The sequence below is a fragment of the Bos mutus genome, chromosome 10, assembly GCF_027580195.1.
Source record: "Bos mutus isolate GX-2022 chromosome 10, NWIPB_WYAK_1.1, whole genome shotgun sequence".
Taxonomy (NCBI): Eukaryota; Metazoa; Chordata; class Mammalia; order Artiodactyla; family Bovidae; genus Bos; species Bos mutus.
The window spans coordinates 28,067,829-28,076,361 of record NC_091626.1 but is presented as its reverse complement, the minus strand read 5'-3'; the positions used below and the strand labels follow the sequence as shown (position 1 = coordinate 28,076,361).

Sequence of the window (8,533 nt, the reverse complement as noted above, 5' to 3'; positions counted from 1 at the left end):
CTCTTAGATCCACTCAATCACAATCTTGGGGGATAGAACCCTAGACTCTGCATCTTTGACAAACTCCCTAAACAATTCTTGGACATAGCAGTTTGCCTACCACTGGTAAAGTGAATGAACCACTGCTTCTGGTGATTAGAGAGACCTGGGTTCAAATCTCAGTTTGGCCATTAACTTAAGGTTTCTATGCCTTGGTTTCCTGGTTTTTAAAATGGGGATGAAAATACTATATGTGACATTTAAATGCAAGGAAATTGCTTAAGATGGGCCAGCACAAGGTAAGTGTCAAGAGGTGTTAGACTTTGTTTTTCTCCCGTTAAATGTTGCTTCCGCTGCCCCTCTGTGGCACAGACCATGGCCCCAACCATCCTGCGAACAGCCCAGCTGGAACCTGTGGTGAGTGAGTGAAAGTTGCTTAGTCGTGTCCAACTCTTTGCAACCCTATGGACTATACAGTCCATGGCATTCTCTAGGCCAGAATACTGGAGTGGGTAGCCTTTCCCTTCTCCAGGGGATCTTCCCAATCCAGGGATCAAACCCAGGTCTCTGGCATTGCGGGTGGATTCTTTAACAGCTGAACCACAAGGGAAGCCCAGAATCTGTTGGGAGCAGTGCAAACCAGAGTGAAGAGGATGGGGGCTTGGGTTTTGCACTTTCTCCCTTCAAACTGGGAAACACTGTAAGGACACATCTGGCCACTGGAGGGCAGCATCCATCTAGCTAATTTAAACAACCGCTTTCTCAAAAAGCAGCTTTCTGTTGGTAATGAGGGGAAGATGGTGGACCCTGGGTGAGATGCCTCACCCGAAGCTTTCATTTAAATTTTCCTCCTTTAGTCAGCCCTTAGACGTGTCCTAAAATAACCTATGAAGAGAGGTTTTGCGCAAAGAACTCTGCTTTCCCATTGCCTTGGATTTGCATGAGAATTTTTATCCTAAACCTGGGTTCTCTCACAGGTGCCCAGTGACAGTCTTCTGAATGTCCATGTGCCTGACCGCCAGGACTCTGCACTCCACCCCCAGCACACAAATAGCTCCCGATTTTCCAAGCCTCAGCTGCTGCACATGAAGAGCACAGAGACTCTTGGTATTCCCTTCTCAAGGTGGCAGCGGGGTGCCTTCTGCAACCAGTGGGTCGGAGTGTTCCAGTGTGGAGTGAGGACCAGGCGTGGAGCCCCTGGTCACCCATCTCAAGGGTCTCAGAAGTCACTCCCCATAGCATGTCCTCGAGAATGGTCCGGGTCTCACTTTGGGTGAGCAAAGCTCTAGATGACAGTGTGCCAGTTAATCGCCCTCTGGCTGTACGAGCTTGAACTGGGTTTTGTGGTTCTTGCCCTAGAAGGCTTCCAACCAAATATACAACCTACTGAGCAGGTGGTGCTAGTGGTCAAGAACCCACCTGCCAATCAATGCAGGAGATGTAAGGGATGCTGGTTTGACCCCTGGGTCAGGAAGATCCCCTGAAGGAGGGCATGGCAACCCACTCCAGTATTCTTGCCTAGAGAATCCCCATGGACAGAGGATCCTGGTGGGCTATAGTCCATGGGGTCTCCACGAGTCAGACATGACTGAAGCGACTTAGCACGCATGCATGAGCAACCCCCTCACATGACTCGGGGTTGAGTACATGCATGAGATATCACATCTAATCTTCTCAAGCTGATTGTGTGAAACCAAAATATCCTTCCCTCTCTTCCTTTCCCACCCCCCACCTCCTCCCACCCACGTGGGCTCCAAGCTTGGCTGGATGGTAGACAGAGCCCTGGGCTGAGTCAAGAGACCTGAGTTCTTGTCACCCTGCGACCCTAGCAGTGCAACCAGTGCTCCCAGGCCTCGATTCTCTCCTCTGTCAAATGAAAGGTTTTCCAGCACTAACATTCTATGGATATTTTCCTCCATCCCATATTTAGCCAGTCACCGAGGCCCATTTAAGTTCCCTCAGACATCTCACCCACCCCTTCCGCATTCTATTACCTTTGTAAGGAGAATGAATACCTTCTCCCTTTCTTCCTTAAACCACTGCTTTCTCCATGGGGTCTAAATTTAGAACTATAAAGAAATTTTGCAGTGAGGAGAGCCTGAGAGATACCCCTCCCCCTGAAAGTTCTGGAGCGCCAAGGGGACATCTCCACTAATTCTGATCCTCAGAATAAGTCCCAAATGACCCTCTGCCTGGGGTTTCCTCAGACAACCTAGAGTCCTTGGTTGTGTCTTGCCCATCCCACTACCTCCGTATAAAGTGTACACCTTTTTGTATTGGTTAGGACTTTCGCTGCAAGTGTCCAAAGCCCATCTGAGCTAACTTGCATTAGAAAAGGAAAATGTGTCACTACAGACAAGGATCCAGTTCATTTCACTCCCAGGCTTGGGGTTGAGTCTCTCCTCTGTGGAGGCAAGGCTTTATTTTGTCTTGTCAAAGGCCAGCTTTTCATGCTTCTCCTACAATTGGCAGATGTGAGCACGAGCAACTTCTGAGTTTCCAAGTTCTCAGTCCAACCCAAGATCAGATTAGCCCTTTGAAGCTGCTTCACTACTCTGTTCACTCATACTAAGCTGAGGACCTTCTTGGTCTCTTTTTCAGGGTATCTCCCACATCTTGTGTTTTTTTAGATCCACCTTCAGGGTTTTACATGCATTCTCATAAAACATAATCTTAGAAGATTACTTTCATTGCCCGTTGAGATCTTTTGTGATCCTAATTCTCTTGTTTACCTTATAGGCTTCATAACACCTGCGGGTTTGAAGGTGAACACCTGAGTCCGAGTCAGTAGGACCTGAACAAGACAGGACCAAGAACCAGTGCTTACAGCCTACAGCAACCTCCCAGAAGTCGTCAGATTCATAAGCCAGCACACTCTGGACACACTTTTTATTTACACAGCCACTGAGCCCTGCAGTGGAACTCTCCCACCAAGAACAGAGGAGATGCTGCTTGTCTGAATTTCAGCAAGGACTGAGACATCTCTATATTGCTCTTTCCAGGGAGCCTGGTACCAACCCCAAAAGAAGATGTTAGTCAAGCAGCATCTGCTATTCATGGAACTGTGCTGTGCCCAGGGATGACTGTATCTTTTTACAAGTGTTCACAAGCCATCTTTCAAAGATCTTGCTTTTAGAAGCCAGCTTCCCAGGTATTAAGTGTTTGCAAAATCTCTCCTGCAGTTTCTGCTGGAAAAGTAGGACTCATGAAGATGGCTAAGAAAAATATAATTAGATGGAGAAGGAAATGGCAACCTACTCCAATATTCTTGCCTGGGAAATCCCATAGACAGAGGAGTCTAGCAGGCTATAGTCCTTGGGGTCGCAAACAGACACAACTTAGTGACTAAACAACAACAAAGATATCTATTTACACATTCATCCTTATATATAAATTTCTAAGGCCTATGTGTATATATATGTCCACAGTCCTTTTTTTTTTTTTTTTTTTTTACAATTTAAAAAATCTGAGAGCAAACATGTTTTCTTATGATCCATTTGGTTACCAAACCTGAGATGACCTGAATTTATTTGATGGTGAAATAAAGACTGTTTATCCCCCTCCCCCGAAAAAAAAAAAATATATATATATAATTAGAAGTGGAAGATACTAGAGAGAGGTGATAAGAAAGCAAATGTCAGTGATAAGAATGGATGTTTTACATTGCCTGTGATCTCTTAGCTTGCCAAATTAGAGAATAGGTTTAGGATGAACCTTTGTGAGACATCTCTATATTGCTCTTTCTGGAGAGTAAGGTACCAACCCCAGTGAATCTTTGAACCCCTGGTACCAATCTCCAATGAATCTTTCTTTTGTTGTCTCATCAAAAATAGAATCCAGAAGGTTTGGGAGAGTTGACAGGTAATCTGTTTTGTGGGCCATATTTCATTGGATCTAAAATACAATCAGATTAATAAGATGCTCCAGTATTTTATAAACATCAAGAAAGAAAACATGTAGCCACTTAAACTGTAACACAATGCTTTATCATTCTTACTATTATAAACTTGTTTATGTTTAATATATGTAGTTACTGATGGCCTTCCCTGGTGGCTCAGTGGTACAGAATCTGCCTGCCAACTCAGTCAGATAGATATGTGAAAGTAACATTACAATGGCTGCCCAAAGAGAACCCCAAGTTCAGTTCAAACTTGTTTTGGTGGGTGATGGTGACACTGGCAAAACTACGTCTGTGAAACGCCGTCTGACTGGTGAATCTGAGAAGTGTGGAGCTACCCGGAGTGTTGAGTCCCATTCCCCGTGTTCCATACTAACAGAGGACCTACCTATTAAGTTCAATGTATGGGATGCAGCTGGTCAGGAGAAATTTGGTGGACGAAGAGATGGCTACAACCAAGATGAGTGTCTCATTAGAACATTTGACATCAGGAGTTACGAGAACACGCCTAACAGGCACAGAGATCTGGTCCGAGTGTGTGAGAACAACCCCCATCATATTGTGTAGCAACAAAGTAGATATTAAGGACAGAAAGATTAAGGCAAAGTCAGTTGTCTTCCACCAAAAGGAGACTCTTCAGTACTATGTCATTTCTGCCAAAAGTAGGCAGAAAAGCTTTGAAAAGCCCTCGCTCTGGCTTGCTAGAAAGCCGAGTGGAGGCCCTAACTCGGAGTTTGTCATCATGCCCGCTCTCACCCGCCAGAGGTGGTCATGGACCCAGCCTGGCAGTGCATCTAAAGGTTGCTCAGACAGCTCCTTTCCCGGATGAAAATGATGACCTGTGAGAAGCTGAGCCCAGCGTCAGAAGTCTAGTTTTACAGGCGACTGTCCTGTCAGTGGTGCCTGTTCGCACTTTATTACACATCGAAGCAGAGCCTGTGCTTACTCTTTGGATGCTGAAGGAGATGGATGGGCTTCGGAGTGAAACTGGCAGTTTAAAGAAAACTTCATTTTTCCGACCTGTGTATTTAGGTGTTTCTGGAATACAGATGCTTCCGCCTTGAGTTTCAAATATAAGACTGCTATAGTCACATGACAATACTGAGAGGTGGAATCTTGTTTGTTACTGCCACTCGCATTCCTGTTTGTTTAGAATCAGAAAAAAGTTGTATTTCAAATATCTATTTAAAAAAAAAGAATTTGGCTGCCAGTGCAGGAGACGTGGCTTCCATCTCTGAGTCAGAAAGATCCCCTGGAGAAGGAAATGACAACCCCTCCAGCCTGGGAAACCCCATGGACGGAGGAGCCTGGTGGGCTACAGTCCATGGGGTTGCAGAGTCAGCCACGACGTAGTTATTGAAAAAGCTTTTAGTCTTTAAACATGTTTATCATCTGTCACTCTTGTGCAGAGGTGAGCAAAACAAATTTGCTAAAACTTCCTCAAATGCAGAGTCTAGCTCCTCTGAACTCCTTGCCAGAGTCTTCCAGTGCATTTTCCACACACCATTTTAATCCATAGCATTTAATAGCACAGCTTTTGATAAGGGAGCTCCACTAGGACTTCAGATTGTCTTTCTGTATATCCATTCTGCAGGCTTTGATCCTGGTGCTTGATCTTACTAGAAGGTGTCAATGGAAGTCTGAGACAAAACCAGGACTCATTTTCCTACTTCTAAAGAGCAGGCCATGACTGGAGGTCATGACTGCCACCTGGCCAACAGTAGCTAGGACACTATTAATTCCAAAGTGAGATTGGTTGTAAGCTGAATCCAAATCTCAGAGATAAAATTGATGATGAAATGAGGTAGCCTTCACTTTTTGAGTTATCTGCCCCACCCAGCCTGACCAATGCCGCAAGCCTCATCCATGGACTGGTAGGCATCACCGCGTCAGACCAGGCCAGGCTGGGCCAAGCAGGTCCTGCAAATGAGGAACAGGGACTGGCCTCCTTTTAGAGGAAAACACGAGGGCATGTGGGGTTGGCCTTTCCCACCATGGGGGTCATGACCAGAGAAAGCTAGGCCCAAGAGAGGAGTGAGGCCCCCACATAGAGGGGCTGAGATAGAGCAGGCTCACTGCTTATCCAGGGCTTCCTAGGGCGTGTGGCAGATCCCAGCTTGAGGCTGGGCTGCCACCTAGGCCCTGGGTTCGAGAGACACCCTGAAGTCTCATCTCCTCTTCATCTCTAAGGTGGCAAGGTGTCCAATAACTAGTCAAAGTTCCCACAGCAGCACCTGAGCTGTGCTTGCTCAAATGGGGACTCCCCCACCTCTCTTGGAGCTTCAAAAGCCTTGATGGTCACAAAGTGGCCCCTAGAGCTTTCATTTAGCTGAAGGACTCCATCCCACCACGTCTGAGTGTCCCGAAAACCCCAGGCCCTCTCGGCCTCGATGTGGGCTCCCAGCTCCCATATCCAGGCTTCCCCAGAGTCGGGTGTGGAAAGGGGCCCTCTCCAGCGCCACCCTGCAGGGCAGCGCACGTGGGCGAGGCCCTTCAGTGGTTCTGGTGGCAGTGCCACTGCTTAGTTACCTCTTCTGTCCCCCTAAGTTTGGCCTGGACTGGGGGGGAGGGAACAGCCTGTTGGGGGACTCTCGTCCATGTGAGGTCACCTACCCCATTAGGGGATAAGCCCACAGCCTTCAGCCCCTCAGCCAGTGCCACTAACCAGCAACCACCCCCCAACCACCCCCACTGGGCATAGTCATTCTGACCCTTTGGAGATTTCATCTGAAACCTCTATCTCCCCTCCTCTGCAGATGCAATTTTAGGGTTAGGGGTTCTGGTCAGCACCTGTGGCAGCCTCCCCAGACCTGACGTTTTACAAGTTTAGGCCTCTGAAGCTGGGGTGGTTGAGCCAAAGCCTCAAGCCTACAACACAAGTCACTGATATCAGGGTGGGGTTGGGGGGTGGGGGGCAGCCAGCCTGTCCAGAGGCCTGGATGATTAAGCAAGCGTTAGCTTCCTGTTGCCACAGTAACAAAGCACATGTAGTGCCTTAAAATACGTATTTATTATCTTCTCGGTTCAGAAACCTAAAATGGGTCAGCAGGGCAGCATTCCCACTGAGGCTCTAAGTGGGGCTTCCATCTCCTTGCCTGTTCCAGCTTCTAGAAGACAGTGCATTCCTTGGCTTGTGGCCTCATGTCATTCCAACCTCTACCTCCGTCATCACATCTCTGATACTGCTGCCTCCCTCTTCATCAAAGCCCACCCAGACAATCCAGAATAATGTCTCCATTAAGGACTTTAACTCAGTTACACCTGCAAAGTCCCGTCTGCCATGTCAAGTAACAGAGTCACAGGATCCAAGGGATTAGGACACGGACATCTCGTGAGGACCATTATTCAGCCCATCACAGAGCTCAAACGCTCAAAGAGGACTCCTCAGTGGTATTTTCCTAAATATATATATGTATCTCTTGAACCTCTGACCCCAAAAGCCAGCAATGAGTAGCTAAAGGACTTGAAATCGCCTCTTTAGAAATAACTAAACAGATGAAGTATTCATAAATCAAACTCTTGGTACTAATACGTTGGTGGTGTTCAGCAGTTTTGTATGCATCATGACAACGAGTGGGTTAAGGTGACTGAACACATAAAAGAACCCAGCATATAATAGCTTTGTGATTTTTCATCTGCAATGTGCAACTGAAATGAGATGTGTAATTTCAATTTTGGAGGTCTAAGAGAATTGTTAGTAAACAGCTTTGAACTGCTCCAGGGAACCTGATTTACTGCATTTATAATATTTCAATTGCTTTGTGCTGAGTGAAACTCTGCAGCTTGGATTTGAATCTGCCTGGGTTGGGAGTCTGATGTCTTGAAGAGTGATTAAAACTTGCTAATACGTTTAAAATATTTAAAGGGATTTAACAAAGTTTGCAAACGGGGTTGTTCTGGAGGATTAAATCTGTTTAAATGTATGAATGATTAAGACACAGAAGAATGTTATTTTTACCGGAAAATTACATTATCAATAAAATAAAATGTCCATGATGCGCTTAAAAGCTTAAGAAATGAAATTTTAAGATTTTACCTCTAATGGATTGAAAATTATAGTCGTTTGCACACATATAGTCGTTTACACACATATAAGCACCCTTGAATGTTGAGAAACTCAAACCCTTGAAGACTGTGGAATAACTCTATAAACACACCTTGTTCAAATGACTCTTACACATTCTTTTAAAGATTGATCATACCTCTGGAAATTGAGGGGGATTTTGTAGCATTTTGTTTAATACTGTGGCCATGATGCACAGCATGTGGGATCTTAGTTCCCTGACCAAGGGTCGAACCCACGTCCCCTGCAGTGGAAGCTTGGAGTCTTAACTACTAGACCACCAGGGAAGTCCCTGAAAATTGAGGCTTATTAATGCACACACCCTCAGTTTAGGAAACTTTCCGGATGGAACAATTTCCTTCTCCTCAACTCTTAAACCACAGTCTTCCCCACCAAGCTGCCGTCACAGCAGACCTACCTTGAGCAGGTACGGCTTTCTGCCAGCCAGTGGGAAAACCTGCAATCATGGTTCCCAAAGCAAAAGCCAACCTCTCCCCACGTCCATTCTCCTGAAAAGCCTTGTCTCTTTCCCAGGGCAGTGGGTGTTCCAGAAACTCATGGAACTAATTCCTAAACAAACGGGGCTTACACTG

At 46.1% G+C, this 8,533-nt stretch overlaps 1 pseudogene; it reads left to right on the top strand.

Annotated features, from left to right (window-relative positions):
• The first annotated feature begins 1,931 nt into the window (after window positions 1–1,931).
• On the top strand, window positions 1,932–4,675 carry LOC102271375 (GTP-binding nuclear protein Ran pseudogene; annotated as a pseudogene).
• The last annotated feature ends 3,858 nt before the right edge of the window (window positions 4,676–8,533 follow it).